This window comes from Gracilinanus agilis, chromosome 5 (assembly GCF_016433145.1).
Source record: "Gracilinanus agilis isolate LMUSP501 chromosome 5, AgileGrace, whole genome shotgun sequence".
NCBI lineage: Eukaryota > Metazoa > Chordata > Mammalia > Didelphimorphia > Didelphidae > Gracilinanus > Gracilinanus agilis.
This window is the reverse complement of record NC_058134.1, coordinates 135004058-135020719: the sequence shown is the minus strand read 5'-3', so window position 1 is coordinate 135020719 and position 16662 is coordinate 135004058.

Here is a 16662-nt window from a genome sequence, read left to right as displayed (position 1 = left end):
TGATCCGTGGTTGCAGGCCCAGCTCTCTTGCCTTTCTGAATATTGTATTCCAAGCCTTAAGGTCTTTTAGCGTGGAGGCTGCCAGATCCTGTGTGATCCTGATTGGAGCTCCTTGATATTTGAATTGTCTCTTTCTGGCTTCTTGTAGGAATTTTTCTTCTGCTTGAAAGCTTTTGAATTTGGCAATAATATTTCTAACCATTTTTTTCTCTGGATCAAATGTAGTGGGTGTTCTATGAATCCTTTCGATGTCTATATTGCCCTCTTGTTGTAGGACTTCAGGGCAATTTTGCTGAATAATTTCTTTTAGTACAGAGTCCAGGTTTCTATTAATTTCTGGTTTTTCTGGAAGACCAATTATTTTCAAATTGTCTCTTCTAGACCAGTTTTCTTGGTCTGTCACTCTCTCATTGAGATATTTCATGTTTCCTTCTATTTTTTCAGTCTTTTGACTTTGTTTTATTTGTTCTTGTTGTCTTGAGAGATCATTAGCTTCTACTTGCTCAATTCTAGCCTTTAGGGATTGATTTTTGGCCATAATCTTCTGGTTTTCGGCCATAATCTTCTGGTATTCCTTTTCAATCTGGTCATTTCTGGTGTTCAATTGCAAGATTCTACCTTTTAAACAGTTATTTTCTTGCCAGATCTCTTCCATTTTCCTCAAAATCTCAGTTTTGAACTCTTCCATAGCTTGTGAGGAGTTTTCCTTATTTGAGGAGAGTCCGGATGCTTGTTTGTTCTCCTCCTCTGTTTGCTCGTTTATCTGGATTTTCTCTGTGTAAAAGTTGTCGAGTGTTAAAGACTTCTTTTTCTTGTTGTTATTCTTTCTCTTCTGAGCTTCCTGAGACTGGGTAGCCATCATTAGCCCAGCAGCTTCTCACGTTTATCCTTGCGCTCAGTGTCTGTCCTCAGTCTATTGGCTCCTGAGGTCTGAGGTCTGTTTTTTTCCAAGGTCAAGCCCCCTGGTGGACCCCCTTGCTTGATCCTCTGCAGGAGGTTCCTTTACAAGTCTCAGGGCTCTGCTTCCACAGTTGTATACCCGTCTGCACTGGTTCCCCACTCAGGTTTTCAGAGCTTTAGTTCCTGGCTGTGTCTGCCTCCACCCACCCCTCTGCCCGTGCCTGTGCTCTCAGCCCGCGCTCTGCGCCCAGCATCCACTCTCTGCTCCCGCGCTCAGATTTAGCGTGCGTTCTTTGGCTTACTGGGGTCCTAAATCTTGCTGCTCTCAGGAACAGGCCCCGGAGCTGCCAATGACTTGATGGGTGCCCCAAACTTGCTCTATTTCTTTTTAGCTGGCTTCGGCTCTAGAGATGTTGTGTGTGGAGGGGGTGGGGGTGGGGTGGTTGCTCAGCCCGTGATTTAGTGAGAGCTGTTTCACCACTTTATAGCCTGGATATATCTCGATTCCACATACCTTCCACGCTGTGCCCTGTTGTGGGGTTCCTCCGTTCGTCTGGACTTGTTTTTATGTCCCCTTGAGGAGTTTTGTGTGTTTTGGTCAAGAGAGGTTAAGAGCTGCTTCTCACTCTGCCGCCATCTTAACCCGGACTCAAAGAATTATTTTTGAGGCAGCTAGCTAGCTCAGTGAATTAAATGGCAGACCCGGATATGGGAGTTCCTGGTTTCAAATCTGGTCTCAGAAACTTCCTAGTTGTATGACACTGGCCAATTCTCTTAACTCTCATTGCCTGACCCTTTACATTCAAATACACAGTATTGATTCTAAGATGGAAAGTAAGGATTTTATTTTCTTTGTTTTGTTTTGTTTAAAGAATCATTTTCATCAGTGAAGTTTTGTATCTCATCTACCATTTGGCAAATTCTGTATTTTAATGCATTTTCTCCAGTATAGTTTTGTGCCTCTTTCAATCCTCAGTTAATTTTTCTTTTTTTTTTAAACCTTTAACTTCCACTTTAGTACTTATAGTAAATAATGATTCTAAGGCAGAAGAGTATTGAAAGCTTGGCAGTAGGGTTCAATTATCTTGTCCAGGGTTACATACATTGGAATTTGGGTCAGACTTGAATCCAGGACTTCCTGTTTCTAGGCATGGCTCTCTATCCACTGAAATACTCCATTGCCCTTGCTAATTTTTTTCCAACATTTTTCTTGCATAACTCTTGTTTGTTTTTTCCCCCAATTTCCTCTAAGATTCTTATTTGCTTTTTGAAATTATTTTACCTCTTCTACCTTATTGAACTTGAATCCAATTTGCATTTCTTTTCCTTTGAGGCTGTCCTGATAGCTGTTTACACATCATTTTTAATGAGTTTTTGTCTCCATCTTCCCTGCCCCCAAAGTAGACTTTTATGGTCAAATTCTTTTTTGTTTATTTGCTCCTTTCCCAACCTATTCTTTGCTTTTAGCATTATTTTTAATTTGAGATCATCTAACAAAAGTTTAGATACTATCTCAAATCTAAGTCTTCTTACATTTCTGCTTTTATAGCTAGTTATATGAGTTCTATAAGTTTTCAGTGCTCCCAAAGTGGTATGATTTGGGAACACTATGGTAACTCCTTTCTTCCTTTGTGTTCTGGTCCTTGCCTGCTCCCTTATAACTGCAAATGCTAGTGCTTATCTTCACCCTGAAACTGTGACCAGGAGCCCTGCTTTATTACAATTATTAATACTTATCTTCATAGACCCCAAACTTGGTAAAAGGCAATGAATTTGTCAAGTGATATTCAGTACTGTTCCCAGTGCTAAAACAAATATATCCTGTAATAGCTTTCTAAGTTATTATCCAATCTCCTTATTGTTTCTCGAGGGTGTGAGCTCACAAAATTATTTCTGTTTTCTACCACTGATTGTAAGAGTCATTGCTTAGTGTTGCCTCTCTATCATGCTTCATTTCAGACTCATTCTAATGTTGTAGACTTCTTCGTATATTCCAAAGTGTCTCTGTGTGAAAAAATTAAATCACACCAACTTTTTGCTGGCTATGCCACTCTAGCATTCTAGTCAATGCATTATTTTAAAGATGTTTAGAGGGAAGTAGGAGAAAGTTTAACTAGAATGTTTCCTCTAATTTTCCATGTTGGCTTCTTTCATTTTGCCTTAATTTTCATTTCTTATGAAATTTTTTGGATTAGTAACAATCTTTTATATAGTGGTGAATAATATGAAATTATTTTGCATATCATTAATTTAATTTGATTATTTACCTATCAGAGAATAGTTACATATTTTACAATTGTGTTAATTCCCTATCATATATATTAGATATTTATTACATTTTTCTTCTTATGAAATCTGCATTGCTTTTCTGTGTGCAAAAAAAACAAAAAAATACTGCAGTTGAAATTATGCAATTATTAGTGTATAATAGCACAGATTTTGTTTTAGTCTATCCTTTCCTTCTTTCCCTATTCACAACTGTCAATCATACCTCTTTCTAGTATATGGCCATTTTTGTTATAAGATGAATTGTGACTTATTTAGTTCAAATAACTCCTATATGTGGTGAAAATTGCACATTGAAATCTAATTTCTACATAAGCACTTTACAATTCTCCCTCTAACTTTTCAATATGGAATCCTTCTTTTGATAGCTTTTTTCTTTGTGTTACTAAAATGCTAGATATATTTAATTTTATCTCATTCAGATTTATCAAGACTGTCCCACTATTCTAATTTTCTGCGTTTTAACTTGTAGCCATTGTACTTGTTTCAGAGAACTATCATTATAAAACCAATTCCTTCCTTTCCATACATGTTTAGCCTAACTACTTTTCTACTAGTTCTTTTCCTTGATGATATCACTTCTCATACTTAATTCATTGTTAATAATGTGTAGGGTTCTACCATGTAATTTTGCATTTTTATTTTAAGTTTGGATTCTGAAATCAATGGGCTACATTTTTGGTAACCAAAAAGCCAAAATATTGATGTCAAAAAATGTATTTTTGTGGCAGGAAGCAGCTTGGAATTATTGAAAATGCTATGTACTTTTCAAAATGCCATCCAGCTTACTCTCCTTCTACACAATTTTGAGACCAGATTATTATCCATTTGGAACTCCTACTTAATGTATTTATACAAATATATAGGTATGTAAGCATATACCTCTATAAATATGCCAATGTGTGCATAGATACATACACGTATTTATGAATGCACATGTGCCTATATACATAGACAGATGCACAACTCTCTATGCATATATACATATATATATATACATATATAAATACATAAATATATATAGTAACATATATATCTCATGTATAAATATGTATATGTTTCCATGACAGGACCTCCAAGTGGATAATTATCTGAACTCCAAATTAAATAGAAGGAAGAGAGTAGGCCAGATAGTATTTTGGAAAATCAGATTATGTTTTATATGCATTTTTATAAGGTACATGTTTGTCATATGTATGTATGTTTATATATGTATATATATGTGTGTGTGTGTGTGTGTGTGAGTGTGTGTGTATAAATACCCTTCTTATGCTTCCTTTCTGAGTTAACTTTCATTGTGCTTTATAGAGAAAAAAGAAAAGCAATATCAGGAATGATAATGATAAGAAATAAAAAAGCAGTCACAAAATGGGGAGGAAAAATTTAAAATTTAGAGGAAAAAATACATGGAGAAAAATGTGTTAGAATCAGAACTTTAGAGAAAGAAGAGTCCTTTGAGAGGACACAGTCCCCAACTTTCATTTGAAAGATGAAAGTAAGGAAGAACAATGAAATTAAGTGAATTATTAAAATGACTGGATTATTTTATAATATATAATATAATGAACCATGACATTAATGAATTATTAAACGTTTATAGGTATAAAGTGGATATATATATATATATACACACACACCCAGGTATAAGTGTGGGGAGAGAACTCAAATCATCTGAATTTATTGCTTTTTCTATGATTAACTATTGCTCACACTCTTCAACTGATTTAAGTTTTAAACTTTTAGAAGTTTCATTAGGGATAGAATAACCTAAACAGTTCATTAGGGTAAAAATTATTCTCTGATTTGTATTGTCCACAACCACAACATCCCCACATATTTTTAGAAGTTTATTTTTTTTCCAGATTACATTACATTACAATTTTCAACAATTGTTTTCTGAAATCTTGTGATCCATATTCTCTCCCTTCTCCCAACCCAAGCCCTCCTTAAGATAGGAGGTAATTTGTATTATTATGCAATACATATTTTAATTTCATCATGTTGTCAAAGAAGACACATGATTGACAGTAGAGAAAAACTCATGGAGGATATGAAGGGAAGATTGGCATGCTTCATTCTGCATTGAGATTTTGTCAGTGCCTTCTACAACAGTAGATAATCTTATTTCATTATGAGTCCCTTGGAATTGTCCTGGATCCTTGCATTGTTGATAATATTCAAGTATACATTTGATCATCATACTTTATTGCTCTTATTGTGTTACATCATTCTAGTGGTTCTGTTCATCTTGGATCACTTCATATTAGTTTCTGTGTGTGTGTGTGTGTGTGTGTGTGTGTGTGTGTGTGATCTTGCTTTTCATGGTGCAATAATATTCAATTACAACCATATAGCACAGATTACCATGTTAAAAACTATACACAATTAAAATGGGAAATAATCAGATAGAGATCCCCTATTCTTCATGTAGGTGTTAGATAAGGCATTGTTTAATGCAAATAAGCTTAGAAGAGACTGATTATCCTTTTAAGAAGACAAAACCTTTTTATTTCCTTTTTTCCAGATTACATGTAGATACACTTTTAAATAATCATTTTATGACATTTTGCAATCCATGTCCTCTTTCTTCCTCCTACCCCTCATTGGTCCCTGAGATGCCAGGTAATATGCTGATGAGGAAGTTCACTAAATTATTAGTTAGGAGACCTAGCAAGCAGGGCTAGAGGATTGTAAATGGAATGGGGAAGCAAGAAGTGTGCCTCTCTCTCTGAGATGACTCCATGGTGGTTGGGACAACTTGTAACTGACCCTGGGAGACCTCAGAGGAAGTGGAGTTTGCACCCAAATGCCTTGATATCCAGAAGGAAGACTGTCATCTACTTCTGGGAGATTTTTGGTAGAGACTATTAATTCCAACCTGAGTTGCAGGTTAACTTGGGCTGGGTCAGCTCCCAGAAAATACCCAGCTGAAAGAGTACAGCTGGTGGTCCTGGAAGAGGTGCAACATCGCTGGTGTGTGTCAGGACTCTGCTGTGAAGATTCCAACTTCAGTCCTCCTATTCTCTGGGCCCTGCCTAGCTTAGGTCTCAGTTCAGTGTAGGAAAGTCCCTCCCCTGACCTTGTGGTTTGCCCTTAGTCTGGAAATATAGAAACCCCGATTCCCATCCTTTAGACCAGGGGTCAGCAACATATGGCTCTTTCTGCAGGAGCCATAAAGTCCATTTTTTTTCAGGCGCTGTTACAGGAGCGCTCACTGTGAGCACTGCACGGCTCTCACGAAATTACATTTTAAAAAATGTAGTATTTGTGGCTCTCACTGCCAAAAAGGTTGCCGACCCCTGCTTTAGACAACAGTTCCCTTAATTAAATTTGATACAAACTCTTTTGTCATTTTCTTGCTGGTTTTCACAGACCCCTTGTCTAGATAGACAAGTTAGGCCTTACTGTCACTTCTGTCAACAGTGATTTCCCCTAACAGCTCAACCCAGTTTCCCTAACTTGTTAAGTCCCCACCTATTTTCTATTCCTGTCTCCTACTCACCCTTCTGAACCCACATATAATATTTAAGTTAACTCCTGGTTTCCCCCATAAGAATATGATGGAGGTTATACAGATACTATCATTCAATAAGAAAACTCTTTTCAGTGTACAAAAAATATTAGAATAAAAACTTTAGAGTTTGTAGGAAGAAGATCTGTAGCCATTTAGTACAATCCTACCTCAAAAAGAATTCTTGTTACAACATATCATAAGTAACCCCACTTCACTTTTAGGTTACTCTAGTTGTGAGGACTTTGATAAGCCTAACTTTGCCACTTGGTAACTTACACTTAGAATTTCTGGTTATTTCCCATATTACGAAAACAAAAGAAAAATCCTGTCTATATTTGAAAACACCTTCATGTCTTCCTTGAATTTTAGCATCTAGAGGTAAAGAACTGCATATAGTTCCTTTAACTAATCCTTATAAGGTAGGGACTCAATGTTATTCTTTCCTTTCTTGATGTGCATGAAGATTAACCTAATACATGGACTATTAACATAGTCTACTGGTTGGTCAACCGGACCTCAAGTCTTTCATCACTTCTGTTAATTCAGGTCTGACCATGCCACCTTCCCACTCTGTATCCTTGATTTCCTTAAAGTCTCTACTGAAAATCTCAGCTTCTACAGAAAGTATTTTGTGCTTCCTTTTGATTTCTTCCCTCTGTTGATTATTTCCTACTTATCTTGCATATAGCTTGTTTGTACAAAATGATTTGCATTTTTTCTTCCTTTAGATTATGAGCTTCTCAAGTAAAAGGAACTGGTTTTTGCCTTTCTTTTGTAAGTTAAGTTTTGCAAGGATTTGCAAGAAGCCATGCCTGTGGGCAGGGTTTGCAGTTGGATACTTGAAATCTTGGGAGATTCCTGATGCCATCCTGGGACATGAGACCAATCATTGGTTGGGCTGTGCCCTATAAAAAGGAAGCAGAGATTGGACCCTGAGACTCATTTTGGAGCCAGTGATCCAGGGTTGTTGAGGTTAGTCAACTCTGGGTGGAAGGAGGAAGAACGTGGGTTTAGATTACTTAGACAGAGAGGCTTATCTATATTTGCTGGCCAATGGCAACATCTCATTGACTAACCCAACAATCTCTTGGGGAACAAAAATATATTTCATCTGATTAAAGATCAGGGCTTGTCAGCCCTGGGTCAGCAGCTGAGCATCTATTTATCTTCAATCAAGTTGCTATCTAATTTGTTTATAGGCAAGCAGTGTCCACTAAAGCAGGCCAGATTGACCAGTGGCATGACTGGGCCAGTGGGCTTGGTTAGCTCAGCTATCAACATTCTGAAGCTGTTAGATTTAGTACTTAGAGCTAAGATAAAATTTCATTTAGGGATTCCTAAAAACCCTTTTCCCTTCTATCAGTTTCCCTTGTTGTTTGATTACCACAAGTAAAAGTTTTGTTCATAAAATTCAATCCAGCTACTGACCTTTTGTTGGTTGACTTGGCAACAGATCAGCTTCAAGGAAGTTCTAGGGCAAGTTGAAGGGACAGAGTAGGATACAGTCTTACTCCCTGAAGTTGAGCTTAACTACCATCATTAATATCAATAGTCAGATGTGTTATCATTGTTATTCTAATATTATTGGATTTAGTTATCAATAATTAAATATCAATTGGTACCAGGAGGCTAGTCTTCCTGAAGAAACACACTGTCATTGGTTGAGTTTAGTTGTATTATTTGATTTCCTGTTCATATCTAAGAAAGGTTTAAAGTTCCTTTGTCATCTGGGGCTTTCTGTTTTACCTTCCCTAACAATTACATCATTACAATCAAATCTCTCAACAATCATAACACTTTGTACCCCTAGCATTTAACAAAGTGTCCACATATAGTAGGCACTTAATCAATTTTCACTGACTGATTTTATGCTAAAATATTCTTTGTTACACTGTCCCTTAGAAAACTGACATAGACCAAGGATTCTGTACTCTTGTTTCAGGTCTTCATCTCATGGGTATTCAGTTATAAAGAAAGGAATCAGAAGTTACTCTTACTCCCAGTGCTGCCAACATTCCTTCCTATATGACTTTCAACTATTTTAGACCCTGGATGACAGAGTAAGAAAAAGGAAATAAAGTTTGTATGGATGAGAAATTGGTCAGGGGGTGTTATATTAGAAATTCTGTCCTGGTTACTCAAAATCTATATAGAAAAATTAAAGAACAAGAACAGCCATCACACCTTACGCTTTCTAGACAAAATAAAGGTATCTACATATATTAAATTTTAAATATATTATAAATATTCTGCCTTATTTAAATATTTGACTATAAATAAAATATTGTAGTTAGAGAGGGGATAAACAATAGTTCCCTAGCAGGTGAAAGAACATGAGACAAATATCTTTTCTAAACTGTCTTTTGAGAATGGATAAAAATATAATTATAGGCATAATGGGAAAATAAAATCACAATAACTATGTTAGTAGTCCAAAATAGAGGTTTAATTTTCCAACAAAGAAAAAAGTAACCTATAGTTAATTTTTCTAGAAGGAATAGACAATCTTTGAAAAATTGTCCATTCACTAAAGACAAATTATATAATATAAAGATGTCAAGAAATTCTGACTTGGTGGAGCAGGGGGGACAGAAATATACAGAAATATCTTGTTTCTCTTCTTTGTAATATGTTTTTATTCTGTGACTCAGATTGATTCATTAAAAAAGATTAATCTCTAAAAAAAGCCTGACAGAAAAAATTAATCTTTATCCCTACAACATAGCTTGCATTTTCTCCATGAATTTAGAGTTACACAGTTGTTTTTTTATGTCCTCATGAAGAGGAGAATGAAAATTTCCTTTGCTAAGAGATCATAGTGATTTTTTAAACCCATTCTACTCATCTAGTGGGTACCAATGGTTGATTACCAACATAATACATGAAGAGAATTAAATGACAAATATAAAGCTACGATGTTGTGCATGTGTAAGTCCTTCTGTAAGAATCTTAGTAGTACATCTGAAAGAATGTTAGGCATATTTGCATGAACACAACACTGGTTTTAATGATATAAGCCTTATATAGATCACTGGTAAATCTGCACAATGACGAGATCTCATTGGCCAAACTCAACCAGAGGGCTGAAAGTGTTATTCAATTCAAGCAATGTAGATATCATTTGAGTTTATTAACAGTTTTGAAGTCTACTGACTATTCTCATTTCTTCAGTAGTAATTTAATTCAATTTAATTTAAAAATTTCAATATCTTGCCATATTTATGGCAAGCCACAAGGATGATAGAGGTAGGAGATATAGAGTAAACCTACAGTTTCCTTTATAAAGGAAAATCCTAAATCTGTACACCAATCCAATTTGGAATTTCCAATAAGAAATTAGGAAAATAGGGAGAAGGTCAGGGGACAAGTTGAGGCTAGTGAAAGAGACTTGACAACCATAAACCTATAGGATAAGTAATAAGAAGTAGATGGAATTTAAACTACAGATTATAGAAATAAGGAAACAAAATATTATATTCCTTTAGTTCTTTGTCCAACTGCTGCAACCTACGTATTACTTTGAATTTTGAAAAATTAAGTTCCCATCAAATAAGATCCCTAAATAAAAGCAGAAGAGACAATAAAAACCTTTAAAATGCTCATTATTATTAAACTAATCCTAGAAGAATCAGATGGCTAACCAAATTACTTGATCCTTTTAAATAGTTTTATTATATAGCCATTCTATTTATTTATAAACTACTCCTCCAGGAGTGTATATTTGAATTGATTTAATCTGCCTTTCTGAAAAGGAATAAATCACTCAGTCAATAAGCATTTATTATCAATTGTGTATCAGTTATTGCGCAAAGCTCTGGGGCAAGGAGTAGGAGAGACTGATACACTGTGGTAAAATCGAATGTAATGGACTTCTGTACTAGCAGCAATGCAATGACCCAGGACAATTCTGAGGGATTTAGGAAAAAGAATGCTACCCACATTCAGAGGAAGAACTATAGGAGTGGAAACACAGAAGAAAAACAACTGCTTGAACGCATGGGTTGATGTGGACATAATTTGTGACGCAGACTTTAAATGACCACCCTAGAACAATTATCAATAATATAGAAATAGGTCTTGATTAATGACACATGAAGAAACCAGTGTAAATGTGCGTCAGAGGGGGCAGCTGGGTAGCTCAGTGGATTGAGAGTCAGGCCTAGAGATGGGAGGTCCTAGGTTCAAATCTGGCCTCCGATACTTCCCAGCTGTGTGACCCTGGGCAAGTCACTTGACCCCCATTGCCCACCCTTACTACTCTTCCACCTATGAGCCAGTACACAGAAGTTAAGGGTTAAAAAAAAAAAAAAGAAATGTGTCAGTTATTGGGGAAAGGGGGCAATGTTGGCAGGGAGAGAGTAAGAATATGAATCGTGTAATCATAGAAAAATTTTTTTCTAAAAAATAAAATAAAAAAGGAGTAGGAAAAGATGAAAAATGATAAAAGATACAGCCCTTTCTTTCAAGGAAATTGCATTTTGATTAAATTAAATATGTATGATCTATGAAACCCTTCTTGATTTTCTGACAAATTTTGATAACTCTGGGCAAACTTCCTTATTAAAAGTAAAATAACTATATTTCTTACATACTTTTGGGCATGATACTAAGTTGGATAAGTTGGATAACCAGAATTGTAAGACACAGGTCTTGACCTTAATTAGCTTATAATCTCGGGGGGAAAAAAGTATAAATGAAGAATCACCACAAATATTAGGCCATGGCTCTGAAAGAAATTCTAGTTACTAGTAAGAAAACTTTTTTCAGTAAATATGTTATCTCAATCAGTAAATCAGCAAAGAAAGGTGTACGTAAGTTCTATGCCAAGAACTCTATTAAGCAGAGAAGATTCAAAAACAAAAGAGCCTTAAGGCCAAAGGGCTTACAACTTAAAGCCCTTTGGATGCAAGGGTTCTCTGTTTTAGAATCTTCTCTATTTTAAATTCTTAGGACATATGAAGCAGATACAGGATAACCTTGGTGAAGAATGCAATAGAAGCTGCAGGGACCAGGAAAGTAATCCTATAGTAGTTAGCTTTTGAACCAAGTCATGAAGAAAAATAATAGATTTAAAATGCAAAGGCACAGAGATAGGATTTCAAGTGTTGTATATCAGTAACAGAAAGAAGTCTGACAAATAGACTATAAAACATGAATAAATTATTGTAAGAAGGATAGAAAATAGATCAATTTATGAACAGCGGAGTTTACATTTGATTCTAGAGTTAATAGACACACTGGGGCATATTAACTACAGATAAAAGAGGGAGAGAGAGAGAGAAAGAAAAGAAAGAAAGAAAGAAAGAAAGAAAGAAAGAAAGAAAGAAAGAAAGAATATGATGTGTTGGTCAGACCTACGTAGGCAGAATATAACTAGCAGTTTGTGAAGGATAGATTCAATAGGAAAGCATACTCCAGTTCAGGGAGAGCAGTTAAAAGGATTACAATCTGCTCAAGAGATGATTAGTCCCTGAACCAGGACAGTGCCTCAGAGTGAAGAAAAGGGGATGCATCTGAGAGATGTTCTAGATAAAGAACCTAAATGTTTTGACAACTAGTTTTACATATAGTGTGAGTGATTAGTGAGGATCATGGGTGACACTCAGTTTGTGAACTTAGGTGAGGGAAATATTGGTGCTCTGCAAAGAAATGGAGAAATTCATTAAAGGTATTGCTTTGGGTTGAATGATAAAGTCTTCTTCATACCTATTGGCTGTGAAATTAATTTTTTTCTATTTCCATATATCCATCAGGCAGATGGTAATGTCAAATTAGAGCTCCAGAGGTTTTCTCTGGAAGTTTATTACAATAGGTGACATAAATAAAGAATGTGAAAAATATGGAAGAGAATGGGGCACAGAAGCATCCCTATATATTTTGAAACCAAATAAAATCTTTCTTGCTTGGGTCATTCTTAACAATGACTGATGAGGTTAGACAGGTAGAGGTTACTTGATTAATATTTGATTAAAAACGGAATCTAATCATTAAAAATCCTTTCAAATTCCAGGAAAAAATAAACAAACTAAACAAAACAGTGTATTTTACTAGGCAAACCAAATCAGGCTATGTATAAGACATTTGGCAAGATGGTCAAATGAATTTCCCATAAAATGGTGCTTTTTAAAATTAGGTAGTAGATAAGGTGCATGAGCAACCTGCTCTATCCCCACAAATGGTCAGAGAAAACAAACAAGATGGCTGATTATAGGACAGCTGCTTTGATAGGATCTGAGACAGCTTGTGAAAGGCGTTCAGGTGCTTGAAGGATAAATTACTTTTACTTACTTGAAAAAGGCAAAGACAAACACCATTGAGACCAGAATTTGATAGGAGAGAGCTGTTTGTTTGCCACGTGAAAATCCCAGATTGTTGATCATTCAGGACATCTATTTTAGCCTCCTCTTTCAGCCATCTGAGGAAAAACCTGGCAATTATATAAAGGACTTTTTTGTCCTTTTGTGATTCTTAGTGATGGACAATAATATGCTCCTTGATGAATTAAGATTTATTCAGTTTTAATTTTTAAAATTAAAATACATTTAGCTTAGAAATGTTCTACCTGCACATATTTGTTTATGAATGTACTCAAATAAACATTGAAACAAACTAAATTAAGCTGCAGAGACTCAAAACCTCAATGTGATTTATGTAGGGATTCCTAATTGCCTTTGAGGGTAAAAGGAGACAAAATTCAGGTTTATGTCTTGTTAAAAATGATTTCCTTAAATTATTTACTTTAAAAATGAGAATGAGGGAAAAAATTAGAATGAAGAAAGATTACTTTATTACTAAAAAGACTGCTATATTATAGCAAGCATTTAAAGAAGGGAAGAAAAAAGATAGGAGAAAAGAAATTCACCCTTGCATTGCATTTACTATGTGCCATACATTGTGCTAAGCACTTTATAGATATTATTAGAAAGAAAGAATATTTGAGAAGGAAGTCCAGATGGAGTAGTAAGGGAAAGAGTCTAGACCTTAAGGCTGTATAGTTTCTGAATAGCTAGAAAGGAGGCAGGAAGGTAGAAAAGAGGAATGGTAAACTTCCTGATGTTCTGTTTTTGGAAGAATAGTTCTGGGAAACAATTCAAAGGCAACATTTCCTTCTCTGAGATTTCTTTTAGCTTGAAACAATAGACAGTTAAATAGTGAGATATATACTTAATATAGCTTCGCTTGGTCTTTTACCAAGACTGTTAAGGCATTTTTTTTAGGTTGACAGAGGGTGGGAGAGATGAGTTGTCTTGTTTGCATGGTTTTGTTTTTAGGTGAATGGATAAATATGATCATTTATCCACCTCAATAGCTTTTATATTTTCTGAAAGAATGTGAACGTAGTAATTGAGGAAAGCAAAACTGACCATCCAGTCTCAGGGGATTAGTTTATTCTGAAATAGGTTGAATTAGGTTGCAGACTAGAGATCTTATAGAGGATTTTCTCAGTTTAAAACTTGGAGCAATGCAGAAAAATGGTCATTCCATTTGCTTGACACTACAGGCTTAAAAGTAATTTAAGGTACAATGTTCTGGAAGTAAATCCATATGAAAAAGAGGAGGAATGTATGATGATTCTCTAGACATCATCCATCTAAAATCAAGCCTTGTCACCAAAAAAAAGGAGATCTCTTGGGCAATGTTATCTTTGGGGTTTATTTCATGGGTAATAACAAGTTTGAAAATTTGGAAATTATACCTTTTAGCAAAAGAAGAAGATGCTTCATATATTTCCTAAATTGCCACCTCCTTGAAAAAAGAACATAGCACACATGGCACTGATAGAGAAAAGAAGAGGAACATGACTTTAAAAAGTAAGTGATCTGGACCTTGCCATGTCTTATTACAGTAAATTATTAGACTCTTGTGAATTTGTTGGGAAGAGATCTTCTTAATCCAGCAATCTCAAAATATGATTGATTCCCATAAGGTATTTATGTGCTGTTTGAGAAAACATGAGTCCTTTGAATCTGGCTTTTCTATTGGATGAAATGAAAGTTGCTCTTCACCTATATGACATTTTGTGATCTTAAATGCTTATATAGGAACTAAGGAGTCTATTCGTCCCATTTGAGAAAACCTATACATGAGCCACATGAAATAATATATTTGGAGATTCCCTGGAATAATCTCCAGGTAGATTAGTTTCATAAGTAACTAAAGTGAAAATGATCACTTTGGGAAATGAACGAGATCAGACAAAATAGGTGTAAAGAGTCAGGGATATGGTCACTCATGTGTTATATCACAAATCTGATAATTACGTTATTCTATAATTATATATTTATCTATTGAGCTTTGTAGATCCATTTTTTTCCTATCAAGTGAATTCGTATTTTGGTGTTTTTTTTCAGTTGTTAAATCTACTTTTTATTGTGTTTCAAACATATACACATACATATGTCCATACAAAGAATTTAAAAGTTATAAAGAGTTTAGTGACCATCTAGAACAATCTATAACTGGAAAAGAAATTTTCTAAAACATGTTTGACATGGGATAGGAGCAATAATCTAATGCCTTCTGCTATATAAAAGAGGCTTGATTTTTTTCCCCTGAAAAATGTATTAAAACCATACCTGAGGTTTTTTTTTTTTTTTTTGTCTCAGGTATGTAAAGATTTAAGCTATTTACATCTCTCCATAACTGCCTGAGTATAGAATAGCCACTTGGAATTCCAGGTGTTTTTTGATACTTACTAGATGATAAGGGATGCCTTAGGTAAGGGAGTTTCACCCAGATGAATCCATTTATTAAAATAATTTTTCAGATCATATCCTAGTTGAATATTATAATCATGCTAATGTTAAGTAAATTTCCTTTGGCTAATTTATGACCTATGAGTCTCTTTGTTTTCCAGTATTAAATCTAAAATTGCATGACATTGGGTGGATAGAGTCAGACCCAGCCTGGAATAGAAGTCTACTTTTGATTGCTTTAACTTTTTTTTTACATTTATTAATATTCATTTTTAACATGGTTACATGATTCATGCTCCTCCTTTCCCCTTCAACCCCCCCCGCGCCCCCCCTACTCATGCGCATTTCCACTAGTTTTGTCATGTGTCCTTGATCAAGACCAATTTCCAAATTGTTGGTAGTTGCATTGGTGTGGTAGTTTCGAGTCCACATCCCCAATCATGTCCACCCCAACCCATGCGTTCAAGCAGTTGTTTTTCTTATATGTTTCCTCTCCTGCAGTCCTTCCTCTGAATGTGGGTAGCATCTTTACCATAAATCCCTCAGAATTGTCCTGGGTCATTGTATTGCTGCTGGTTCAGAGGTCCATTACATTCGATTTTACCACAGAATGTCAGTCTCTGTGTATAGAGTTCTTCTGGCTCTGCTCCTTTCGCTCTGCATCAGTTCCCGGAGGTCTCTCCAGTTCGCCTGGAACTTCTCCAGTTTATTATTCCTTTTAGCACAATAGTATTCCATCACCCGCATATACCACAGTTTGTTCAGCCATTCCCCAATTGAAGGACATACCCTCCTTTTCCAATTTGTTGCCACCACAAAAAGCTCAGCTATGAATATTTTCGTACAAGTCTGTTTATCTATGATCTCTTTGGGGTACAAACCCAGCAATGGTATGACTGGATCAAAGGGCAGACATTCTTTTATAGCCCTTTGAGCATGATTCCAAATTACCAGCCAGAATGGCTGGATCATTTCACAACTCCACCAGCAATGCATTAATGTCCCAATTTTGCCACATCCCCCCCAGCATTCATTACTCTCCCCTTCTTTCATTTTAGCCAGTCTGCTAGGTGTGAGGTGATACCTCAGAGTTGTTTTGATTTGCATTTCTCTGATTATTAGAGATTTGGAACACTTTCTCATGTGCTTATTGATACTTTTGATTTCTTTACCTGAAAATTGCCTATTCATGTCTCTTGCCCATTTATCAATTGGGGAATGGCTTGATTTTTTATACAATTGCTTTAACGCCTTGTATATTTGAGT